This window comes from Rhinolophus sinicus, linkage group LG15 (genome assembly GCF_036562045.2).
Source record: "Rhinolophus sinicus isolate RSC01 linkage group LG15, ASM3656204v1, whole genome shotgun sequence".
Classification (NCBI taxonomy): domain Eukaryota; kingdom Metazoa; phylum Chordata; class Mammalia; order Chiroptera; family Rhinolophidae; genus Rhinolophus; species Rhinolophus sinicus.
This window is the reverse complement of record NC_133764.1, coordinates 2,267,578-2,294,002: the sequence shown is the minus strand read 5'-3', so window position 1 is coordinate 2,294,002 and position 26,425 is coordinate 2,267,578.

Genomic DNA, 26,425 nt, shown 5'->3' with positions numbered 1-26,425 from the left:
TCACCTCTCTGATCTTATTTCCTACCCCTCTCCTCACACTTCCTTGCTATTCCTCTAGCACACCAGGTCCTGCCCACACCAGGGCCTTTGCACTTGCTGCTCCCTTTGCCACAATGCTCTTCCGCCCTCTGCATGGCTCACTTTTCGCCAACCTCAAGTCTCTGTCAATGTCTCTTCTTGGGGATATGCCTTTTTGGACACGGTATTTAAAATAGTGCCCTCCCTACTCCATCATCCCTGCCTCTGCTTTACTTTTTTCTATATCACTTATCCTCACATAATATGGTATGTAATTTATTTATTTACGTTTATTGTCTTTTCCAAAGGCAGGAATGTTTGTCTGTTTTATTCACTGCTGTATCCCTAGCACCTAGAATATGCCTGGGAAAAAATAAGGCTTTGTTTAAAGAATAGAATCTTCACAAAACTTCAAGGTAGGCATCCATTTCCCAACTTTATTTCCCCCCATTTTTAAAATTTTTTCATTAGGGAATATTGGGGAATATTGCCCCTCCACGGCCCATCAGATCCAAGTCAAGTCGCCGTCCTTCAATCTTAGTTGCAGGGGGCGCAGCCCACAATCCCATGCAGGAATCAAACCGGCAACCCTGTTGACAAGAGCTAGTGCTCTAACCAACTGAGCCATCCAGCCGCCGACCAGCCACCCAGTGGCAGCTCATTGTCTTCAATCTAGTGGTGGAGGGCGCAGCTCACTGTCTGGCCCGTGTGCATTTCCCAATTTTAAAGAGAAGAAGACTAAGGTTCAGAGAGAATTGACTTGCCCAGGATCTCCTGCCAGAACATGGTAGAGCTGGTTGGAATCATCAGTAGAAGCTGAGTACCTACTACGTGCCAAGCACTTTGCATCCATCATCTCTGTACGTTCCCAGCACCCAGTGAGCCAGCTGGATATTAGGATGCCCGTTTACCCTTTGGGCACCAAGGCTCAGAGCAGTGAGCCCCGGGTCTGAGGGGATGGCTAGAGCAGAAACCCTGACAATCATGGGGCTCTCTTTGTCTGCAGTGAATCATGCCAGCTGCTCTCCCACCCGCACTCCCTCCCCTGTAGGGGGCCACCCGGTGCCAGTGTAGTGTGGAGGATTGTGGGTGAGCTGCTCCCACAGTCTCATGACTCTGAGGCCGAATGTAGCCATAAACATCAGGTTGGAGCCAATAGCTCTTGACAGAGACTTTCTCCTGCAGAGGCCAACTGGTGGGAGCTTCGGAGATGCCAAAACAGATTGCCTGCCCCCTAAATGTGGCTACTCATGTGGTGGGCACTCAGTCCTGAAGAGCAAGGCAACTTTGAAGGCTACGTTTACTGGGGTACAAATCTGGTCTCAACCTCTCCTCAGCTGTGGGCCTTAGTAAGTCATTTCACATCTGAGACTCAATTTTTCCATCTGTACAATGGGGACATAAATCCCTCCCTCATAAAATTATAATGGGAATTAAATTAGGTTGAGTATGTGAAGTGCAGGCAGGGTACACGGGATAAATTCAATAAATAATAGGTGCTTTTAATCATCATCATCCTAGTGATCCGTCCACCCATCTGACCAACCATCAATTGACCATTCATTCATTTGCCCATCTATCCATCTATCCATCAACCCATTTATTCATCTACCCATTTGTCTATCCATCCACTTACTCATCTAGTCATCCAACCACCTACTCATTCATCTATCCATCTGTCCATCCACCCATCCATCCATCCATCCATCCATCCGTCTTCCTTCCATCCACCTGCCCTCTCATTCATCTGTGTGTCCATCTGTTTCCTTTCTTCATCGTTTATAGCATCAGCTTTCTCACTCATCTCTAACAGCCAGAGATTTTTCTAGCATCTGACCCCAAACTTCCCAGTACAAACCGTCTCTTCCTACCACTGCTGACAGAGTCAGACCCAAACTTCAAACTTAGCTGGGTCTTCATCCTTTATATCGGGCCCTGCAGAGGCCTTGGGGCTTACACGGTGGAGGAGTAGGGCAGAGGCGGAGGGAGGAGAGCCGCCCATCCGCAGCACTTTACTCTCCTCTCCAGCCAACTCCAGACTGGAGCAGGGTAACTGTAGGCATCCAACCAACCAATCAATCAATAAATGAATCATTCAAGTAATATTTGTTGGATACCCACTGTGTGCCAGGCACTGTGCCAGCTGCTGGGGACAAAGCAATGAACAAGAAAGACAGAATCCCTGCCCTTGTCAGGAGGCAGGGAATAAAAAAGCTGAGTGAGGAATCAGAATGCCAAGTGTTATGGAGAAAAATAAAGCAGAGTTGGGGGCTTTGCAATTTTAGGTTGGGCCACAAAAGTTTTCATTGAGAAAGGACTGAAGGAGGTGCTGGAGGAGCCATGAGGATATCTGGAGGAAGAGCAGCTCAGGCAAAGAGAATAGCATGTGCAAAGGTCCTGAGGTAGGACTTGTCTGGTGAGTTCCAGCTGAAGCCCATGTGGCTCAGCAGAGGGTGTATGGGCAAGGGCGTGGGGGCTTTGGTCAATACGGAGCCTTGAGGCCTTAGGAAACCTTTGCCTTGGTCTCCGAGGGAGCAGGGAGCCAGGGGAAGGTTTAGAGCAGTAGGGTGACCTAAGCTGACTTAAGTTTCAAAAGGGAGGCAGGAGAGGTCTCTGGAGCAGATAAGTGAGCCTGACTGGCAAAGCCCCGCTACTGTTCCCCCAAACCCCTCAAGATGGCTGGTGGCTGTAATGGTGGCTGTGGGGGCAGAGCCCCAAAAAGTAGTTTCCAGGCTCTCGGCCTCACATAGACAGGTGCCTGGCTCAGGTAGTAAATGGCCATCAACTGTGATTGCATGGCCATCAGCTGTGGCTAGTTGGCTGTCAGCTGTAACCAGTGAGACATTGGCCACTAATATAACTGCTGTGGCTACGCTAGCAGGAGGAGAAGAGAGAAGAATGGGGGCTAGCAAGAAGATGGCGGCTGGGCTGGCAAGCGTGGATGGCGGTTTGCGGACAGTGTGGATCCAGCCTCCAGTGAGAGTATAGTGCTGCCAGAGAGAATATAGTGGTATGACTCCCCTACCTATGGCTCCATGGGTGTTCCTTTTTGGCCTCACCATATCCTGCGTTCTTGTGTGGGGAGTGGGAGCAGAGACCCCACCGGACGCCCAGCACGACAAATGGCGCAGCGAGCAGGGTCTCCCGCATGACAGTGGCTTCTCACGCACAGAGCCTGGAAGGTGTCTGCCTCCCCATCCTGACTGGAAGAGCTTAAGGGCAGAGCCCATGTCTGTTCTGTTGTCCCCAGCACCCAACATGCAGTCTGGCACACAGTAGGAGCTGGGAGCCTTTTTACTGAATTAAAGAAGGGAGGGAAGAAGAGGGTGATGTGAACAAGAGAATAAATGAACAAAGGAATAAATGAGTAAATGAATGCATGAGGACAGAGGCTAAGAGTCTCTGCTCTTCCTCCTCTCCCTTTCTTTCTTCCCTGACCTCTAAGGTCACCACTGCCCACCTGTAGTCTGGGACACTGTCCCAGGGCTGCAGGCTGTGGGGGCCCCTGACAGCCTCCCTGTGCAGCCCTTAGCTAATGTGGGGCTCAGGACAGCCTTCCTGCCTCTGCCGGCTCCTGTGCCTGCTCCTTTCCTAGTGCTGCACAGCGCGTCCAGACTCCTGACCCTGGGCCCGGGCGGGATGTTAGGAAGGGCCCCAGGGAAGGCTGCTTCCAGCCATCCCCTCCCCCAGGCCATTACAGCCTCTGTCAGGATCACTGGGTCTCTGTGATGGGAGCAGAGCCCAGATCCACCACGACAATCAGCATCTCCATGTCACAGATGGGGAGGTGGGGGCCTCTGGGGCCAGCTCCTGAGAGCCCCCGGCAATCTGGTTCCCATTTCCCAGCCACTGTCCATTTTCAGATATACTTGTGAAGACAAAATCATGTTTTGAAAAATTAGTTTGAAATTAAAATTCTTAAATGTCAAATGATAACAGTAATGTCTGCTTTGCTCGCTGGCCCACACACCTGCCAAGGGCCAGGCTCTGTGGGTAGAGACCCTGGGAGTGTCTCATCTCTGTCAGACCCTCTGTGGAAAAATTCTCTAGGCCTATGGCTTCTCTCTCTGTGTGGGGAACCCTGGTCCCTCCCAGCTCTGGCAGTTCAAAATTCCTACATTTCACTCCGCCCCCCATTGAATAGATGAGCTAACCAGGGCTGATTTAACCAAGGTAACTAAGGACATACTAGGGACTGCCTGAGGCAGGTGAGATACACTAGATGGTTTACTGAGGAGAAAGTTGATCCAGGCCCTGAAAGACCACATCAAGTTCTTCAGCTGTGAACAAAACACAGGTGGTGGTCCAGGCAGCAAGAACTGCACGTGCAAAGGCCTGCAGGCAGGAACCTGTCAGACCTGCTTTAGAATGAGTGGGCCTGAGGGGAGTCAGCAGGGCAAGTCACAGAGGACCCCCTAGGCCAGCAGAGCTGGGAAGTTACCAGAGGGTGATGAGGAGACACAGAGGGTGTTGAGTTGGTGGTGACCCAGACAGATAAATGTGGGTCTGTCCTTCCAAGGTGTCCCTCTTTCCCCACCTGCAACAGCCCAACTCCCTACATCTGTGCCCCTTTTCCACCTAGCAGGGGCAAGAAGCTTCTGAATCCTCACCAAAGAGTCCTGCACAATGCCTGAAATTCCTCCAGCAGTGGCTCATCAGGTGAGTGAATTGTGAGGCAAAAGGACCTTCCTGGCACAGACATTGAGCAGACTCCTCACAACCAGGAAAAAGAACCTCCAACCCTCCGCCCACCCCCGACGTCAGCACCACACACGTTTCAGCTTTGCAAATGTTTGTGACTCTCCTCACACTGGTGAGCTCATTACACAATCATTGAGCACTTGTAACAGTTTTTCTCCTTGAGAATCCCAATTAAGACATCACTTTACGCTCATCCTCCCATGAAGACTATCTTTGATACCCCTCCCCTGGCAGGCAGGGCAGGCAGGCAGGCAGCTGAAAATACTGCGCCAGGCGCTGCTCTTTCTGCTAGACCTTCCCCCTTCTCTATGGCTCTATCTACCCCAAGGCCAGGCCCTGAGGGCAGGTAGGATCTCATCCCTCTCTGAGCCTCAGTTTCTTCGTCTGTGAAATGGGGAGAATAATGGCATATGTCTCATCAGGTCCTGAGAAGCAAATGAAGTAATATTGTGAAGCCCTTAGCATGGGACAGACTAGGTCACGTGGCTGCCCTTGCTAGGAGGGACGCTGGGGGAGGTAGTCTTTCAGCAGCTGGCCCTTTAAGGCTACTAGTATATTTGGGTCGGGGGGCAGGTGCTTTTTCAGGCAGAGGCTGAGGTGAGGCTGGGTTGTTGAGACCATAGGAGATGGATCAGGTTCCCCTGAGCTTCCTGCCAGCTTCTAATGCCAGGATTCTAATGTTTCTCAGTCTAGTTCTAATTAGGGGAGTCTAATTCTAAGATTCATGAGGATTCTAATTCCTGGTGGCTCAGACTCCAAGCAGATCCAAATTCATCCCCAACTCTCCACTCTCCGAGCCGGGTCAGAGCCGTCATCGGCTCGCCAGGACACACGTAGTAACCTCTTCACGGACCGCCCTGCTGCCCCCTTTCCACCCCAAGCACAGCTAGAGGAATTCTGTGAAATTTGAGCCAAGTCGTGTCCCTCCAACAGCTGTCCTTTGCATAACACGAAGAATCCAAACTCCTCGGGCCCCCTGTCCCCCCTCATGTCCTCTCCCACGTCTCTCTCCCTCTCTCCAGTGGCAACCCCACCTTTGTCTCACATGACTGGGCTTTATCTCTTGCATGGTACTATCCTTTAGGAAATTGTCTAATTAACTTCTTCACATGTTTGTTTTCCATCTCCCCCACTGGATGCTTGCCTCTTTCGCTGCTGCGTCCCGGGGCATGGCACAGAGTGGGTGCTCAGTAAATATTGGTTGTGAGTGAATGAATTCTCCAGGTAGGAGAGTCTAAATCTGTGCCCCCCACCCAAGTGCTGATGTTTGTTAGCTCAGTGGATCTTTGTTCATTGACTGGCTGACCTGGCACAGCTCCTCTTGAGTGAAATGTACTTCACAGAGGCTGGGGCGAGAAAGCAGAGAACGGTTCACTACTCCAATTTGGCAAAGGGCCAGAGGGAACTTCGTGCTAAGTTGCTGCCCCACGGGACATACCTCTCTACCTGCCCTCAACACCTGCTTAGTGGGTCCAGCAATGGGATCCCACCTTCCAGGCTCTCCCTCACCTTTGTCCTCCACAGCTCTGATGAGGCACCAGCTGACTGGGCCTTGACAATTGATAGGGGCCTTTGAGGCCACTAGGGTTGGTGTGAGGGGCCAGAAGCTCTGCCAGGAAGTACAGGGCAGGTCCTGAGGTAAAGTGGGGGGTTGGGGGGAAGGGGGGATGGGGCTAATGGACTGCTAATGGCCTTACAGCTGCAATCTGGTGACCCCTGATTCCCCAAGGGCTGCTAACACATGCCCCTCGTGCAGCAGGCCCTCCCTTCCTGGACCGAGGTCCTGAGGGCTGTTAAGTGGATAAGTGTCAGGGAAGGAAGGGCAGAGCAAAGCAACCCCTCTCCACGGTGGCGCTCAGGCAGCTGAGGGAGCGCCTAAGAATGCTGAGGGAGGTCATCACCCTTCATCCGCTCATCACAGGTAGGGAAACTGAGGCCCAGTGCATCGATCTGTTCCTATTCATCTCCCTTACAGACCCTGTGATCATGGCTTACTTACCTCTCCTCTCTGTGCTATAAGACTCCAGTCACACACCCTCAGGAACAGCTTCCAACCCAGGCCAGAGGGGAAAGCTGGGGACAGCTCACCCACTGGGCACAGTAGGCACAGGGCCCACTAACTTCTAGGATCAAAAGTGGGAAAAGTAAGAGGAGAGACAAGTGCTTCGCAGGGCCTTGAAGCCCCACTGATTTTGAAATTTAGGTTTGGATCAGTCAGCATTGGGAGGTGAAGAGGGTATTTGTGCCGAGCAGGTTGGAGTCAGATGCTAGAAACATCTCTGGAGATGAGAGATGAATGCAGAGACAGATGCAGTGCATGATGAAGAAAGAAAACAGATGGACATGTGGACAGATGGACGAGTAAACAGACAGGTGAGAGTATGTATGGGAAGGATGGACAATTGGATGGGTGAGCAGGTGGGTTGAGAGGGATGAATGAATGGGTGGATGAACGATTGATGATGGATATGATTGTGGAAGAATAGATAGGTGGATGGACGGATGGATGGATGCATGAACGAGTGAACTGAAATGTTTTCATCATCTCAAAAGAAAACCCACTCCCATTAGTCACTCCCAACTCCCCTCCATCCCAGCCCTTGGCAACTACTGATCTAATTTCTATCTCTGTGAATTTGCCTATTCTGCGTATTATGTATAAATGAAATCATACGGTATGTGATCTTTTGTGTCTGGCTTTTTTGGCTTCGCATAATGTCTTTAAGGTTTGCCCATGTGGTAGCGTGTGTCAGAACTTCATTCACTTTTATGGCTGAATAGTATTCTATTGTATTAGAATAAATAAACCACAGTCTGTTTATCCACACATCCATTGGTAGACGTTAGGGTTGTTTCCTGCTTGTGGTGACTGATACTGCTATACGAGCCTGCGCACCTCTACTTGTTTGATGTCTCTTTTCATTTCTCTTGGGACTACACCCAGGAGAGAAATTGCTGGGTCCTATTGTAACTCCAAGTGTAACCAAAAAACTTTTCCACAGTACCTGCAGATATGGTCTCTTCTGTGCTTTAAACTATGCCCAGTTGCTATGCACAGTGGACGTTAGACGGGGAAATGTGGCCCCGGGAGGCCGTGAAGCAGCCACTACTCTAGTCCAACTGAGCGATGATGGTCACAGTGGAGGCAGAGGAAGTGGTCGGATTAGGAATTCAGCAGGTAGGCGCTGCCAGATTTACTGAGGGGCTGGGTGTGGGAACGAGGGAAAGTAAGAAATTACCACTTCCAGAGGAAAAAATGCCAGAAACAGTCCCACCTCAGGGTCTTTGCACTTGCTGTTCCCTCTGCCAGGAACGCTCTTTCTCAAATGACTTGTTGATTAATCCTTCACCCATTTCAAGTCTTCGCTCAGTTATCACTTTCTCAGGGAGGCATTCTTGGACCACTGGATTTAAAAGTGCAGCCCCTGGCCCCAGCAGTATGGGCCCCTCTTCCCCGCCTTATTTTTCCAATGCACCTATTGATGCCTGATATTTATCAATCTCCCAACTTGAATGTCAACTCCATAAGGGCGGGGTCATTGTTCTGTCACCACTAGGTCCCTAGCCCCTTACACAGGGCCTGGCACACAGTGGGTGCCCAATAAGTGGCATAGAATAGGGAAGACTGACACAGAATGGGTTTATGGGGCCAAAAGTCAGTGAGTGGGGAACTGACAATCATTCATTCATCAAATATATTCATTCAATAATGCTCTTCCTTCTTCTTCTCTCCTTAAGCACCTACTATGTGCCAGGCGATATTTTGGGAACTGGGAAGGTGAGCAAAGTCAGGCGATGTTCCTGTTCTCCTTGAGGTGACATTCCAGCAGAGAAGACAACTGATAAATGTGCCAGTGCATCCATGGAAAATGGGATGACTCAGGCAGTGCTTGGGGTCAGGAAGGAAAGAAGCAGGACACAGGGTGCTGGGGTGATCACCTAGGCCTGGCATGCTCACCCCATATCAGCTGTGAGAATGTACTCCTTTCGCAGATGGGAAGACTGAGGCTCAGAGGGGGAAGCCTCAGGGTAGAGCCTCAGCATTGGCACTGACCTCCTGTCTCTAAGCCTGTCCCTGGTGACCTCCCCATTTTCGCTGGTCAGTGGAAATGGTGGTGGAGACCATGACGTCATCCATCAGCTGCTCCTGGGCACCAGGGTCCATCTGCACACACGCATGCTGGGCCTATGGCCTGCTCTCTCTCGGTGAACTTGGCTTTCTCAACAGCCCCTGCAAGGCCCCCTCTAGTCCCCGCTGTCCAGAGAGGGGGGCAGTGGGCCCACCCACAGTCACAAAGCCAGGACAGTCTAGGTAGGAGGAATAGCCCAAGCCCCTGGACTGTGGGAGAGACACAGCGGCCACTCTGCCAGCTTTGCTTTTTCTTCCTTGGCCCTCAGGCTCCCTCTTCACCTTCTGAACCTCAGTTTTCTCATCTGTAAATGCATCAATAAGGTTGAGTGTGGAGGGAGTGGAGGGTGGGGTTGGAGAGCCCCTGGAGAGCTCAGGGTGGACTTCAGTCTCGCAGACCTGCCCCCACGCAGGTCCCCCTAGTCAGGAGACCTTGAGCCAGGTCTTGGCCTCCATGCTCACATCTGGAAAATGGGGCCCCCAAGGGGTTGCTGTGACAGCCCCAAACCACAACATGGGCACCTCCAGTGGGAGCAGAGCCCTATGACAGGTCATGGAGGCTGTGGTTGAGGGAGGGGGATGGTGGAGGGAAGGACCCACCAACACACAAGGGTCTAGATATATTCTCCAGCACGTGAGGCCACACTGGCTCAGACTGGCTGTGAGCAAAGGGCTTGGAACAGAACTTGGCCCCAAAACGTGCTGTTTGCTTATGTTGTGGCAGCGGGCTCCCTGTTGGCGGACGAGTGCAAGCAGAGACATGACAACTGTTCACCAGGGGCCCCACAGGGATCCAGGCATCCCCTGGGGAGGATCTGGCCTTCCACATCTAGACTTGGGGGAGTCTAGGGGATCAGAAGAAGGTCCTGAAAATCCAGGAGGGTCTCTGCGGAGGGTGGCCAGGACCCAGGCTGTCCCAGTGACTAGATAGGGACCAGGCCACTGGCCAAGGCTGTTCTGGCCGCCAGGTGGACAGGGGTCAGAGAAGACAAGTGGGATTGGAGGCGGAGGCTTCCAGCCCGGCCAGGGTGGAGAGTGTACCACTGGAGGCCCAGGGATGTGAGCCTGACTGACCAGGGTGGGGCCCTGGCAGATAGAACCCAGGGAAACAACACATGCGTCCAGCACATGCCTCACACACAGCTCCTCACCCCAGTCAATGCCCCAGCTCCACTTTAAAGATGAGGAAACAGGCTTAGAGAGGTTGTCCCTCTGCTAGTGGGTGGCAGAGCCAAAGCAGTGTGTCAGATGTGACTCCGGCTTTTAAGCCCTGCTGGCTGGCTCATCACCTTCTGGAGCAGGAGATGGGTGGGGGGAGGCAGGACTGCTCCTTCGTGATCCCTAAGCCCAGAAGGCCGGGATGAGGCAGTGCTACACGAAGAGTCACCTTGGGCCAGTGGCACGTGGAATGAGTGGGGGTGCAGAGAGCAGAGTGTGCTTTGGTGGGGGCATGGAGGCAGGGGCATCCCTGAGGGCCTTCCCCCTAAGCCCATTAGGGAGGGTTTTCATGACTGAAACAGAGAGGAATTTGCACCCCTATTCTCCCACAGACACCCTGAGTCTCCTCTCAGATTCCTGGGACTGAAGATAGGAGCACACTGGGTACCGGGCACAGCCCTGCAGAGCCTAGCAGGGAGCTTCAGTGCTGTTCACCCAAATGACACAGTGACACATCCTCATGGAACAAGTTCAGAGGGCATGGAGTCTCGAGGGGCCCGTCTAAGTTCCTGGCCACCCATGCTAGCTCTGGGCTAGTATGATAAGGGGGGTCAGCCGGGGGTGGACCCTTCCTGCCCTCTGCCTGAGGTCACACAGGAGCTTGTGTACAGCTGGGGCCCTGCAACAAGACCGTGATGATCCAGCCGAGCCCTTTGGCTACCTCGCACTCCTGCCCGTCGTCCACTCCACTCCAGCCGCACTGGCCTTCTGGAGCACAGGTCCGGGAACAACGAGGCGTCTCAGTGCTTGCCACCATCTCTGTGAGACACATGGCGGACGGCTTGCCGTGGAGCCCACAGCTCAAGCCTCCGGCTTCTCCTCAGAAAAGTGGGGATGTGATGGGCCTACACCTGGTGTGTAGTAAGTGCTCCAGCAACCCTGGGAGCCCAGGGGAACCCCCCTTTGAGCAGCCTGCAGGCCCCAGGGATGCAGTGGCCCCGTGGACTCCTGCTGCTGCTGTGCCCACTCATCGCCTCTCCAAGCAGCAGGAGGACATGCTTGGTACCAAGGGCATTTGTTTCCTTGTTTTTCTGGCTCCCCTCAGCCCCTGGCTTGGGGGCTGGGGTGCCCTGGTCTTACGGAAGGATCCCCAGGTGGCGGGGTCCCTTCTCTGGGGAGGCTGGCTCAGTCTCATCATCAAGACCACCCGGAATTGTCTTGAGGAGTAACTGAGGTGTGACAAATCGAGCAGCAGGAAAGCCACAGGCACACAGTAATATTAAATTAATATGTGCTCCTTCCCTCTACTGCTCCCCACTCCATCAGTGCCATGCTGTGTGACCTTGCTTGGATTTCCTTTCTCTCTGAGCCTGGAGCTTCTAATTGGTCCTCTGAGGGAGCTCTGCCAGGACCCTTAAGGTTCTGGGGTTTGGGGGCTGCTCACCCCTCCCTTGGGGGTCCTATGATACACCAATTGTGGTGAGCAGCAAGGGATGGGGTGGGACATTCTCAGGCCCCAGCAGGGCCCTGGAGCTGCCCCGCTCAGTGGCCTAAGTGGCTAGCTTGGGGCGGGCACAGAGGAAACCTTTAGGGTGTTTGTGGAATGAGTGAGAGAATAGCACTGAAGATGGGCTCTAGTGGGGGCCCGGAATGCCCACTTCCCAGAAGCAGCTAGGTGTGCACAGAGAACCTAGGAAAAGAGGTGACAGCTGGGAAGCAGCTCCAGCTTTGGCTTGGTCTTGGCTCACTGTGTGATCTGGGCTGTCAGCTGGCACCTGTGGTCCTCCATGGGTCAAGTGGGAATAACATCCCCCTACCTGCATGGGGGGAATGAAAGCCCCGGTCTCCCTCAGTGGTGGGAGGCTCATCGTGCCATTGCACCTCTCTAGACCTCAGTGGGAATGCACCTGTGGCTTCTGGCCCATCGCTCCAAGCCAGGACAAGCGCCCCCCACCCCAGGCAGGGAGAGGGACCTGGATGACAGGGAGTCGAGGCCAAGCCCAAGCCCAAGCCCAAAATAGCCTGGGATGGCAGGATGATGGAGGCGGTGCTGGGCTGGGTGGCAGGAACCGGTAATTGATGGCTCTGCGTGGCCATGAATAAAATATCGGCCTTCGCTCCATTTTGGGTTCATTATTTGCTAAGGGGGATAGGCCTCGCTTGTTAGGGTCACCCTTGCTCACCTTCTTCCCAAGTCCTCCCTTCTCCTTCTCCTGACTTGGCTCCCCATCGCCCAGAGGACAAACTGAGGCTCTTGGCAAGATGGCCTGTTCTTGCCCCCTCCTGCCCAGCCGGTGACCCTTACTGCTTCCTGAACCCACCCTGACGTTCACACCTCCTTGCCTTTGCCTGTCCTGTTTCACCTGCCTGAGTGCCCTTCCTTCTCTTTCTCACCTGAGGAAATTCTTCACCCATCTCACGGCCCCACTGAAGTCAATCTTTCAGGAAGTTTTGCCTGCCCTCGACATGTATCTGGGACATACGGGGTCCCTTACCCACCCTGAGCATAGTCGCTATCCTACTCATGACGGCTGACTGCCTCCCTCCCTTTACCAGCTCTAAAAAGTGCAAACCAAATTCGATATACCTGCCATTTTCAGCATCAGACTGTCAAAGACCCCAGCCTCGCACACTGTTGCTTGCCTGACAGCCACCATGGAGGGCCATTTGCCATGAAATTACTGATCCAAACTTGCCAGAAATTACTGATCCTCAGGCCCACTGAAGACTTTAGCTCATGGATATCCTTGCATGCATATGAAGTGACACCTGAGCAAGGACATTCACTGTTTGCAAGAGCAAAAGTTCAGATACCAGGATGCCTACCGTGGGGCACTAATGCAATAAATATAGTGGCATCATACCATGGAATATTACAGAGGTGAGAAAAAGAATGAAGTGCCTCAATCTCCCCTGACATAAGAACTTCCAAGATTATCAAGTTAAAAGAAGGAGACATGCATAGAACAGCATTCACACATGCTACATATTCTGTGCAAAATAAGAACCACATACACAAAAGATTTTGTTCCAATGCTGTGTATGTATGGAAGCCTCTGGAAGGACACACAAGAAACCCAGTACCTGGGGGACAGAGACGAGCAAGAGATATCCACGCTATACCTTAATGCTCTGTGCACAGTGTGTCCATTACAAATTCAATATAGAAATGAAACCTGCTGACCCACTGACCCAGGCATTTTACAGCAGTGCACAAACCCTCCAGAAATAATTAGGGTACATGGAGATTGTAACCTCAGGGGTGCTGCAGCAGCACTGTTTTAATGTCTAAGTGGTGGACAGGGCACAATGCCTAGCAAGAGTAGACAGTGTCCAGCAACGTGTGCGGTGGGACAGCCATCCACAGAGAAGGACCTGATCGCTCAGAAGGCACCCCACACGGCCAGTGACCAGGAAAGCAGGTGGCAGGTATTGCAGAAGAAGAGGAAGATGTGTTTAATGTGTGGACAAGTGTGTGAAGAGCAACATCTCAGATGTTAGCAAAGCTTATCCCTGGGCCAGGTTTTTGATCTCTTCTTTTTGCTTTCTCTGTGTTTTTGAGAATGCATATTACTGGTGGGGTGAAGAGACCTATACCCTAGACTCACTGACCTGCCAGGTTGTACCGGAGACCCAACGGCAGCCCTAAGATTGGCCCCCCACAGCCCAGGCGACATGTGGTGTGGTTAGGAGGGTCTGTGTGCTGTCCTGTGAGTATCCTCCCTACTGGCTCCTCCAGGACAAGGTCATCTGATCATCCCAGTGCCCACCATGGGACTTGGCATCGGGGATGGAACCAGCTCAGGCCCTACTACGGCCCACCCTCCAGGCTGCCAACCCTGGAGCCATCCAGTCGACTCATTCATTGCCCCCTCAAATGCCCATCAGATTTCCCAGTCTCACACCCACAGCAAGAGACTGATGAGGGACAGAACCATGGGGCTTTGAAAAGCTAGTCACCCACACACTGCACTGCACCCGCTCCTTCCACAGACAGGGCGCTGCACGGTGCCGTTGAGGACGCAGCCCAGCAGAGGCAATGGGCTCATCGGCTTGGAGTCCCACCTGCTGCTCATTGCTGTGTGACCTCGGGCAAGATCCCATATGACCACAGGCAGAATGGCACATTTAATTTGAGCCCTCAGGTCCCCATTTAGTCCCCAAGTTCCAAGCTTCTGGGGAAAGAGGAGGAAAGAAAAGGAGCAAGGGCCTGGGAGGGGTCTGGAAATGATGCGCGGCAACAGGGATGGTGTGACTGCAGGCAAGTGGCTCAGCCTCTTGGCAGCCTTCCTCTGAGTGTGTAGCAGGACCCCACGAGCCCACAGGCCGGGACCTTTCGAGATTCCTGGAGCTGCCTTTGTGAGAAGGCCCTGCCAGTCTCACCCACAGGCCCTGGGGTGCAGAGATTAAGATACAAAAGAGACCTCTGAACTCCCCCAAACCCCGGGCCCTAAGAACTGGCTGGTTCCTAAGTAAGTCGGGCCTGAGTGGTATGAGGGCTCTGAGTGTCTGTGAACAAGAATGAAGATGAGTCCTAGGTCTGGGACCAGAGCCCATCACATCTGCTACCGAGGGAGCAGGGGAAAGAGATCGAAGCAGGCCCTGATGGCAGGGCCAATCTTCTCTGCCCCAGAGACTGAAGGGTCACGGATCCCCCTCACAGCCTCTCTTGCTGCTGGGTGGTCACATACTCCAGTTCTAGACACTAGGACCTGAAGAGATGTCTGCTGGGCCTCAGAACATGCAAGCACGTCTTCTTGGACAGGAGGTGCCCTGCACACATGGGGTGGCACTGAGGGGCCTCCAGGAGGCCAGGCCCAGGCTCGGGGGCCATGCTCAGAGCAGGATGGGGGGTGGCGGGGGCTGGCTCTTCAAAACGGACTTACCCTGGCTCCACCCACTCCAGAAGTGACATGAAATGACATCATCAGATGTGACATCATCAGATGTGACATCATCAGAGGTATTTTCGAAGCCCAAGCCCTTGCAGCTGATGTCTGTAGCCCTGACCTTCTCACTTGTCAGCCTTGGGGTGACAGTCAGGTGTCCTCCTGGAACCTGGGTTCTCTCCTCTCTAAGGTGGGGTCACCCCTCAAATGGTAGGACCATTGAAGGCCCCTCTCTGCTCCATCATGCAGGGCTCTGGCACTGCGGTGAGATCACCAGACAGGAGATGCCAACAGGACAGAAGGAAAGAAAACCCAGCCCTCAGGCCTGGAAGTTGGGCCCCGAAACTCCACAGTCTTCATTCTCCCCCTCCCCCTTCAGTGGCCTGTGGTGTCGCGGCAATACAGCAGCTCCACCTTGACCTCTACCACTTTCTAGCTGTACTGCCTTAGGCAGGTCTGTGAGCATCCCTGAACCTCGGTCACCTCATCTGGAAAATGGGATTAATTAGAGCACTTAGGAGCTGTTTGTACCAGTGCCTAGTGCCTGGTAGGTTTCATTCATTCCTCAATACTTACTGAGCACGTGATGTACATCAGGGCCCCTGGGTCAGGCAGTGTGGTGAACCAGGGCCCTGGTCCCAGCCCCTTGGCACTTGTGGGGCGGATGCAGGCGTATAATCACATTCAGTGATAAGAGTGCTAATGGGTGAGCCCCCAAAGGTGAGTGCCTTAAGCACACTGAGGGATCGGGGAGGACCCCCTTAAAGAGGTAACATCTGTCCTGAAACCTAAAGCTTGAGTAGGAGTTGGGAGAGGGGTGTCCCAACCTGGGCAAAAGCCTGTTGCCGGAGGGAGGCAGGGGTATTCAAGGAGGGTAGAAGGCCGCAGTGGAGCAAGGGCAGAGGGGGTCTGGGCTGGGGAGATGGCAGAGGCAGGCAGTCTGAGGGGTAACGATCTTTGTCCTTAAGACAGAAACAAGCCTTTTCCAGCAGGTTGTTGGAAAGGAGGTGGAGACCGGCCCTTGTCCCAGCCCTGTCACCATCTGTGGGGACAGAGTCCCAGAGAGCAGTTTCCAGGCTTTCGGCCTCATGTGGAAAGGTGCTGGCTTGGGTAGCAGATGGCCGTCAGCTGTGACTAGTTGGCCATCAGCTGTAACCAGTGAGCCAATCAGCCACTGATATAACTGCCGCGGCTGCTATCAGTTGGTCAGTTGGTGGGTTGGCAGGCAGAGAGGCAGACGGCAGGTTGTAGGTCGTGTGACTCCAGCCCCCAGTGAGACTACAGTGCCGCCAGTGAGACGATAGTGGTATGACTCCCCTATCTATGGCCTCGCCATATCCTGCGCTCCTATGTGGGGAGCAGGAGCAGAGACCCCACAGGCCGCCTCGCACGACAAATGATGCAGCAAGCAGGGTCCCCTGAACGACACCGTCTCACTATGGGACCAGCTCATGCCTGTCTCTGGGCCCCAGCTGCTCAGGGTGGGAGCTGGGAGGACAAGCCTCAAGCACAGGCACCTGGCTCAGTGCTCTGGCTGCTCCTGATGTCTGTCCCAACCCAAAGGCTCCAGCCTAACATAGGCCGTGCGGGGTGCTCTGCACGGGTCAGGGGCCGGGCAATAGTGGGCAAATCCCCAGCTACCTGAGACTTGAGCCTGGCTCCCACTCTCCAAATACACACACAGCCCTGCTTCTCTCCTTCCTTCCTTCCTTCCTTCCTTCCTTCCTGCCTGCCTGCCTGCCTGCCTGCCTGCCTGCCTGCCTGCCTGCCTGCATTTATTCATCCATCCATCCATCCATCCATTCATGCAAGAAATCCTGTGCCAATGCCTCCTCCACGCCCAGCTGTGCGGGCAGCATAGTGAGCGTAGGCTAAGAGCATGTGCCTCGGTTTACTTACCTATTAAAACGCAGCAAGGGCTTATAAAGTACCCGACTCCTGAGGTAATTGTGAGATGGAAATGGTTACAACATGTAAGTGTTACTGCATGTCATTCCTGGACTCTGCTGACCTAGGAAGGAAGCAGCCATTCCTCATCCTCGGTACACTCCAGATTCTGGGGAGGAAAGAGACTCAGAGCCAGACTGTTCTAGTTTGTGTGGCCAGGATGTGGGCCAGGTGAAGTGGGCAGGATCCAGCCAGGAAACAGAGCCCTTCCAGGTCTCTCAGAGAGAACTGATTCTAGGGAACTGGTCATGTGGGAGGTGAAGGCACAGGGTGAGCACCAGTGATGGACACCATAGGAAACCGCCCCGCTGAGGCCGTGGAAACGGTGCAGCTGCTGCTGGAGGTGCCACCCAAGGTAGAGAGGGAGGGAACACACACCCCCTTCCCAGCCTCCGAGCTCCAGGTGGGTGAGAGAGGGGGCACAGCTCAACTTCCGTCAGGGCCCTGACACACAACAGGTGCTCAAAGAACAATGAATGGGAGGTAAAGGCCAGGCTGGAAGGGAAGAAGGAAAGGAAACATACAGGGTGTATTTGATCCCAAATCTCTGGACCATGAATACCAGGGCTTTGGCTTAAACCTAAAGGCCAGCATGTCCCCAAATCTTCTCTCTTTGACCCTAAATGGAAAATATATAAGATCTTTGGCCCTGAAGCATCAAAGACCCTGACTTCTCCGATTTCTGTCCTGAGCTAGACAGGTCAGTGTTTATCTCCCTCCATTTCCCAGGCAAGGAAACAGGTACAGAGAAGTGGAATAACTAAACTAAGTGACAAGGTGACCTGCCCAAGATTTTACAGTTAGGGCAGCACAGACACAGTAAGGAGCAAGTGTACCCCCTGACTTTCCGGAGGTGGGAAAATTGCTGTGAACTGCCAGAACTGGAGAGAACTAGGAAAATGACATTGTGTGACCTCTCAGTCCTGCCTTATTTGGTGGCAGCAGTGCTGCAATGCTTCAGTTACCAGTTTTTTCTCCAGATGAAATATAGAGAAGCAAAGATGCCTAAGTGATCTGTGCCCCTGTCCTGTGGTATGCACAAATGACCCTGGGCAGGGGCCACCAATGCAAATGCTGCAGGACTCAGGCTAGAGAGCATAGTGAGAAGAAACACGAGGCAAGGGGGTGGATGCTGTCTAACTCCAGATTTCCAAAACGAGGGCTCATTGTTGTCAGAGCTTTGATTTCTTAAGAGAGGCTGGAAATCTGGATTGTTCATGGGTACAAAAAATATCAGATTTTAAAATGTTAGCCACTAATTCAAAATTTTAAAACCATCAGGAGAACTAATTCTATGAAGGCCAGACTGAAGGTGTCTGCAGGCTGGACCAAGTCTGTGATCCCTGCCAGTTCTTAGGTAACTTCCTCAACTGTGCCAAGCATGTGCAGACCTCAGGGCCTTTGCACTTGCTGCTCTTCTGCCTGGAAAGTTCTTCCTCCAGACATCTCACAGCTTACTCCCTCACTTTATTCAGGTGTCTGCTCAAATGTCATCCCCTCCAAGAGGCCTTCCCTGACCTTTTCCTTCCCATTTCCCTGCATTCTTTTTCTTCATAGCACTTACTTCCACCTGGCATTTTAATATAGTCTGTTTCCCTGACGGGAACATCGGCTCCATGAGGTCAGGGTCCCTGTCTCATACATCCCTGGATGCACCAGGACTACCTAGCATGGGGTAGACATGCAGTAAACATTTGGGGAATGGGTGGTTCATCTCCTCCCCAGAATTCTGAGGCACTCAGAGGGGACTGACTTGGGGGTGGGTGCTCATGGCCAAAGGGACACTGAGGGTCCAGGACCTGAGAACATGTTGGCATCAGGCCCAGGGCTACTGTAAGGAGGCCAACTTATGCCTGGGGCAGGAGTCAGAGGGGCTGGTTCCTGACCCATCCCAACCCCCACAGCCTCAGTGGGTAACTTTGGATAAGCCCAACTCCACTGGAGGCCTCAGTTTCCTCACTTACACAGTGAGGGGAGTGGCAAACACTACTGTTTCAGGAGCACTCGTGAGAGCCCAAGGGGGACATATCCATGGATCATTTCAATATTTATGAAGTGTCCACTGCTGCTCAGAAGGGGAAGCAGAAGGCTGCAAAATGAGTGGAGTCAGGGCCCCTGAAGGAACGAAAATACATGCCACAGTCCCACTCAATGCCAGAGCCGGCTGCAGAAGGGCTGTGCTCTTGCCTAGGCAGGTTCCTTTCCCTGCCGCCTTGGGACTTCAGAGAGGCAGCCTGGTAGCAGCAGGAGGTTGCTGCCTCTCTTTGGGAGAGCAGGGGGACAGCAAAGCCCCCTCCCAAATGCGTGCCCCGAGGAGGCTGTCTGAGAGTTTTGATCACATCCCCACCATTGAGCATCCAGGAGCTGCAGAGGAGTGGGCCCCTGGCACGTCCATGCCCATCCAAGCCAGGACATCGCTTGGACACCTCTGACTGAGGGTGAAAAATTCATGTGAGGTTACCATGCTGATGCAGAATCTAGCTGAGGTTTGTTTTCACATAAAAGTGTCACATCCTGCCCAAGATCTTCCTGGAAAGCTGAAGCACCAAGAAGATAGGATATGAGTGCCCTGTTGCTTGGCTTTCTCCAGGGGTGTTCCATATGACACAGGCAGAAACAGTGCAAGGTCCCATGGGCCTGGGCTCAAGTCCCATCTCAGCTCCTCATTGGGCCAGGCCCCTTTCCCCTGTGGGCCTTGATTTCACCGTCTTGGGCCCCTGGCCAGAACCCCCAGAAATAAGGGAGGGAAGGAGCAAAGTGTAGCCTTGAGGGGACAGACAGAGGGCTCATGCCCAGAAGGGAGGACACATGCAGGTCAGATCACTGAGGGGAGCAGAGGGGAGGAGAGTGCTTCCATCTGACAAAGGAGGGGTGCTAATCATGAAGACTATGATCAAGGCCTCACCAGCAAGAAAACAAATCCTTAAAACACCAGGGCCCATATATGGCCCAGTAATTCCCCTCCAAAGTCTCTGCCAAAAGAACTGAAACTGGTGTTTACATCAAACTGGTGCATGAACATTGATAACTGCACTATTCATAATGGCCAGAGGAAGAACAACCCAGTGTGGATCCACAGATGATGGATAAACAGCTGGGGTCCATTCACACATGGAATATTACTTGGCCATAAAAAGAAATGAAGTTATGACACATGCTACAACGTGGATGAACTTTGAGGACATCGTGCCTGGTGAAATAAGCAAGACAAAAAAAGCCAAATACTATATGATTCCACTTATATGGAATGTCCAGAATAGGCAAATTCACAAAAACAGAAAGCAGACTACAGGTTGCCAGGGGATGCTGGAGGAGGGGAATGGGGAGCGACTGCAAATGAGTGTAAGGTGTTCCTCTGGGGTGATGAAAATGTTCTGGAACTAAAGAGTAGAGATGTTTACACAACACTGCAAATGTATTCAATGCCACTGAATTGTACACTTTAAAATGGGTAATTTTATGTTATGCAAATTTTACCCCAATAAATGTGGGTGTGAACCACCAGGGACACAGCAGGACCATGGCAAACACAGCAGCTGACATAGTAAGCCAGACTGCCTGGGTGCAAATGCCTCCTCGGCCACCTGCCTGATGTGTGATCTGGGCACATCCCTTTACTTCTCTGAACCCCGGTTTTCCCATCTATGAAGTGGGGATAAAGAGAGTGCCTGCTCTGGGGCTCCTGAGACTAAGCGAGTGTGTGAGAGTGCCAGAAGCAGGCTTGCCTTGCCGAAGCACTAGGCATCGTTAGTCTTCTTCTCTTGAAGAACCTGCAGCCACCACGAACAGGAGCCACGGGATGTGCAGGAAGTGTGGATGGTAAGGCTGGCTGCCCAGGGGGCGGAGGCTCCGGAGCTGTCCTAGTCCACGTCTGGGGCCATGGCCCCCACCCCGATGGCCCAGAGCTGAACCAGAGTGGCCGTCTCTTTGTGTCCTTGGATCTTTTCCCTGGGCTTTGCCCACCCATCTGGGGAGGGGGATGGACATCGATCTTCTATGAAGCTTCTAGGCGCAGAGCCTTTCTGCTTCTGGGATGTCCAAGGGAAGGCAGTCAATCGGTGTGCTGGAGGGTGTGCTGGAGAGGGAGGCGGCGCGGTGCACTGGGTCAGCAGTGGTGATTAAGCCACAGCGGAGGCTGCAAATCCCAGCTCCACCGCTTCACAACTCTCCACCCCTCAGGATCTGGTTGCTTCAGCTGGCCTCTCTGTGCCTCAATTTCCCCATCTATAAAATACGGATAATAATTGCAACTACTTAGTAGAGTGTTGTGAGGACTGAATGAGTCCATTAGAGCAGTGCCTGGCTCTACAGAGTGGATTCTCGTCGTGTCTAATTCCTACAACAACCCTTTCTTCAGCTGAAGGAACAGAGGGGTCATGAGTGCAGCTGGCTGGAATGTGATGCCACCGGCCATGGCCCCTCCATCCTAAATAGACTGGCTGTGCTAAGCCCAGGTCCCCCCAGGAGTGGAAACTCAGGCTGGTAGGCAGGAAGAGGGGAGGACAGGAAGAAAGGAGGCTGAGGAGAGGGCAGGGGAGGGAGCTGGTCCTCACACACATACACGTGCACATGCGCACACACAGGAAGAGCTGCCCGGAGTGGGAGGAGGGGTGGGGAGTGTGGCCTATGCCAGGGGTGGATTCAGCCCAACCAGCCACACTTTATAAATTTTGCATCATCTTGGCTATGAATAGCTTCCTCCACAGCACGACAGACAGTTCAAAGGGAAGAGAAGGACCTGAGGTGGGGAGCAGGTTCTGCAGACAAGGGTGTTGGAAGATGGGAAGGGCCTCTCACTACATCCCATAAGGGCCAGGTGAGTTTCCAAGTCCAGGGTGCGAGGCTGTGCAGGGGTCCCCAGAGAGCCCTGGCAGCCCCATGAAGATTTCCGACATTGGCCCAAGAGGATTAGGCAGGGGCAGCGGAGGGGTCTGGGAGCCTGGAGTGGCACGTGAGCCTGCCTGGACATCCCATCTTCCCCCAGCCCTTCCCCTAGTGAGGCTGCAAGACAGGGGCTGCAAGGCCATTTCCCAGATAGGCACACCAAGGCCTCGTCACCCTCCACCAAAAGTCACACACACTGGCCTGGGCCTGAGATAAATGTGCGAAGTGGCCAGTAGAGCTGAGAGAGAGGGGACCTACTAGAGAGGGGCTGGCTGGGCTCCAGAAAGTGGGGTTCAGCAGGGTGTAGGCAAGGGTCTCGGAGAGACCATGGTGAGACTTATGTTATCATGGTGACTTCCACAGCTTCTGTGGCTAAAAAGCCTGGGTTCAAATCACAGCTTTACCCCTTCCTGGCTGGGTGGCCTTGGGGAAGACACACACACACACAACCTCAGTTTCACCAATAATAAATGCATTATAAAATAATAAAATTACCCACCCCGTAGGGTGGGGGTTAAGGTGTGGCCTCTGTGACCCCCACCCAGGTTCAAGGCCCAGCCCTGCTGCTCACCAACTGTGGAACTTTGCCTCCCAGCTCAATTTTCCCATCTGCAGAATGGGTTGACTTTTCCTGCCACACATGGTTGTGAGTAGACAGAGCATTTAGATCAATCCTGGCACAATGTAAGGATCATGCAAGCGTTTATCATGGTTGTGAAGTTTTTGGTCAGTGAAACATGAAGGGGGCCTCTTCATCTGGAAACAGAGCAAGTCACTGCTGGGCAGACCCACTTGCCACCAGGGAGGCACCCTAAAGTGTCCAAGGCAAAACGTCCACTCCCCACCAGGCTGGCCAGCCCTGGCTGAGGCCAGGAAGTGTGGTGACAGGATACTCAGACACTGGTGATGGCCCCAGTGGATGAGAGCCGGACACTCAGTCCTGGCTGTCCCCTACGGCAAGGCTGCGGGGGGGGGGGGGGGGAGGCCAGGCCATGTCCCCATGGGACTCTGCTGGGCCCCACCACCTGTACCCACAGCCCATGTTCCCCACTCAGGAACCTCAGGACATCTCCTTAACCCCACGCCTCTGTGAGCAGGTCTGTAAACTGAGGAAAGTGTACCAGACACCTCAGCAGGCTGCAGGGAGAATTCACACACCCTGCACCCCAGCCATGCCAGTTATTCTTAAAACCATGCCAGCCAGCTTTCCTGAGTGCTTACTTCATATGTGTTAACTCACTTCATTCTCAAACTGTTCCTCTGAGACGGGTGCTGTTAACACCTCATCTTTCAGATGGGGAGACTGAGACCTGGGGAGACAAAGGAACTGCCCATGACATGGGGTCCCCCTCATCATCCCTTGATCATCGTTATCACCTGGGGTTTGGGTCCTCTCTCTTCTATTCAAGTGGTGGGAGCCCAGGGGCCTCAGTTTACCCAGCAGGTTCTGAGGTGAAAAGAGCAAGATTCCAGGGCAATCCTTGGCCCCTTCGTTAGCGAAGTGGGTAGGTGAGTCCTTAACCCTCTCTGTGCCTGTTTGCTCCTCTATAAAGTGAGAGCAGTCACAGCTTTTGCTTCTAGGTTGAAGTGAGGCATGTGTGCCAAACTTAGGGCAGCACCTGGCGACTAGGAAGTTCTCAAGCAATGAGAGCCGTGTTATTATTGTTGCTGCTGTTGCTATAAATTAAGGGGTCTCTAAGACCCCATGTTGCCTAGAGACCCCGGACGGGAGGACAGGATTTCCAGACAGCCAGGGCCCCTCAGAGCACATGGATTGGAGCCAGGTCAGGCTGCTCTGTTCTTGCCCACAGTTTCCCATGTGCCAGAGCATTCACCACAGCCAGGTCAAAGGGGAGCCCCAGGAAGCAAAGATTTGGAGAGTGGACCTTCCCTAAAAGGAAAGATGGCCTCACTTGTCCCTTGGAGCCCTACTCCTCAAGCAGCGTCTGGCCACATGCCCTGGAACCTGGACCGTTCCCAGCATGGCAGCTCAGGTTCAGGACTCTACAGAGTTCCAACTGCTTAGGACTGACTCCTGGGCTCTGCCACTTGCCATCTATGTGACCTTGGGTGGGTTGCTGTACCTCTCTGTGCCCCAGTTCCCCCATCTCTGAGATGGCAGGTGACAGCAGCCCCACATCAGAGGTGGTTGTGGAAGTTCTGTGCCATGACACAGACAAAGAAGCTGGCTGGGACCCACGGAGGCCGATGTCTGAGCTCCTGAGGCTGGTCAGCTTAGCAGGAACAAACAGGGCCGCTGGAGTCAGAATTCCCAGCTCCATGCCTTGCCTCGCGATCGTGGGCAAGCCACTCCCCTTTCTGTGCCTCTGCTTCCTCATCTGTAAAACAGGCTTCATAGCACCGAACCCGGGGTGTTGTCGTGAGAATGAAAGGAGGTAAGCCCCGGACAGTGCCTAGCAAACAGTGTTGCTACTATTATTGCTGCTGGTGCTGTCGTGGTCCCCACCATCCAGGAGACGCCAGCAGGAACCCAAGGCTGCCCCTGGGGCAGGCCCCAGCCTGGGAGACAGGGCCTTGTATTTCTCCTTAGATTGAACCTTCCTCCCCAGGGGACAAGGAGCAATTGACGGGTGCGTCTCCCTTTTTTCTGACTGACACACGACAAACACATCAGAAAGGAAAGGAAAGGAAGGTTGTGAGGCAGCCGGAGAGCTCAGCAGCAAAGCAGGCAGAGCGGGGGCTGGCGAGCAGGTGCCTCTCACAGAGTAGGGCCTGGCCAGGGCCCCAGGCCATTGTGCCTCCTATAGACCCTCTTACTGCCTGCATTTTGGAGGCTCCAAGTGGGTCTGGCCCAGCCTCCATGCCCGAGCCCCAGCCTTCTGCCTCTCTAAGCTCATCTGCGCACACACCTACATGTTGGGACCTGCGAGCATCATGGGCTCACCTGGGAATGTCTTACCTACTGAATCACCAGTTCAAAGCCAATTCGTCTAGGATCGGTGCAAAAAGATGTGATTTGCAATGCCAATGGGATAAGGCAAAGGCTATGCTGGGCCAGGCCTGAGACTAGGTCTCAAGAGGCCTTGCAGCTTCCACTGTTGTGCTGCAGACCCATCCAACTGCCACATGGACTAATGTGGGGACAGAGCCCCAGAGAGCAGTTTCCAGGCTCTCTGCCTCACATGGAAAGGTGCTGGCTCAGGTAGTAGATGGCCGTCAGCTGTAGCCGGTTAGCCAATTGGCCACTGATATAACTGCCGCAGCTGCACTGGTTGGTGAGTCAAGGGGAGTCGGTCAGTTGGCAGGTAGAAAAGCAGACAGCAGGTCGCACGTCGTGTGAATCCAGCCTCCAGTGAAACTATAGTGGTATGACTCCCCTACCTATGGCTCCATGGGTGTTCCTTTGTGGCCTCACCATGTCCTGCGTTCTTATGTGGGGAGCGGGACCAGAGACCCCGCATGACATTCTGCATGACAGAGCAGTTTCCAGGCTCTTGGCCTCACATGGAAAGGTGCTGGCTCAGGTAGTAGATGGCTATCAGCTGTAACTAGTTGGTCATCAGCTGTTACTGGTTAGCCATTAGCCACTAATATGAGTGCCGTGGCTAGGCAGGTGGGTGGGTTGGTTGGTTGGTAGAGAAGCAGACGGCAGATTGTGCATCGTGTGGCTCCTGCTTCCTTTGTCTCCAGCCCAGCCGTCAGCAAGACTATGGTGGTATGAATCCCCCATCCATGGCTCCGTTGGTGTTCCTTTTTGGCCTCGCCAAATCCTGCGTTCTTATGCGGGGAGCGGGACCAGAGACCCTGCATGACAACTAACATGGCTTGCCTGCTGGAGAGTGAGAGACCTCGTGGAGAGCAAGGCCCACCTATCCCAGCTGAGGTTGCAGACAGTGAGCAAGCCCAGTAGAGAAAGGCTGAGCCCAACCCAAGGCACCAACTCAAAGAATTGTGAGCTAAGTAAAATTTGTTTTATATCCTTGAGTTTCAGGGATGTTTGTTACAGAGAACTAGCTAATTAATACACACCACTTTACAGGTGAGGAGATTGAAGTTTCAATGGGCCTCATCTCCATCTGCAAAGGGCCATCCTACCCACTCTCCCATCAAGAGGAAATCAAGGGATGCAGCAGCAGTAAATGAAAAGTACACACCTAAGAGATGGGTGGCCATGACAGTATCTGCCAGCAGTTTTGGTTGCATTATTAAAAGCATCATTAATAAAGATATATTGCTGCAGATACAGCTCATGCCGAGGGTGTCTTCTAAGTGCTCCTGACATTTTTGCACTGGCTGCTCATTGATCAAGCAGGCAGCCTGGCCCCTGCCAGAGAGAGTGAGAGGGCCAGCATCAGCCTCCTCCTCACCAGCTTTGGGGGCCATGAGGAGGCTTCTCCTCTATCCCAAAGTTGGCTGTGCTCTGAATGGTAACAAAAAGGAGGCGAGGAGGGGGACTCAGAACTGGCTTAGCTTCCCACTGGCCAGCAGGGCTCGGATCGGCTGGGGTAGAACAAGGGTTTTTAAACTTGGCTCCAGAGCACTCTAGGATCTACAGTGGCACAGGGTGAGTGGAGGGTGAGGTGTAGGCTCTCTCCCTGCTTTGAATCTGGAACCTAGCTTCCAGTCTGTTCTATATATCAGGACTCATGGGCAAATGTTTGTTTTGTTTTGTTTTTTTCCTTTCGATGGGCTTATTAACTTCCATGTAAGAGTACAAGTAGGACAACCACGTTGGAAA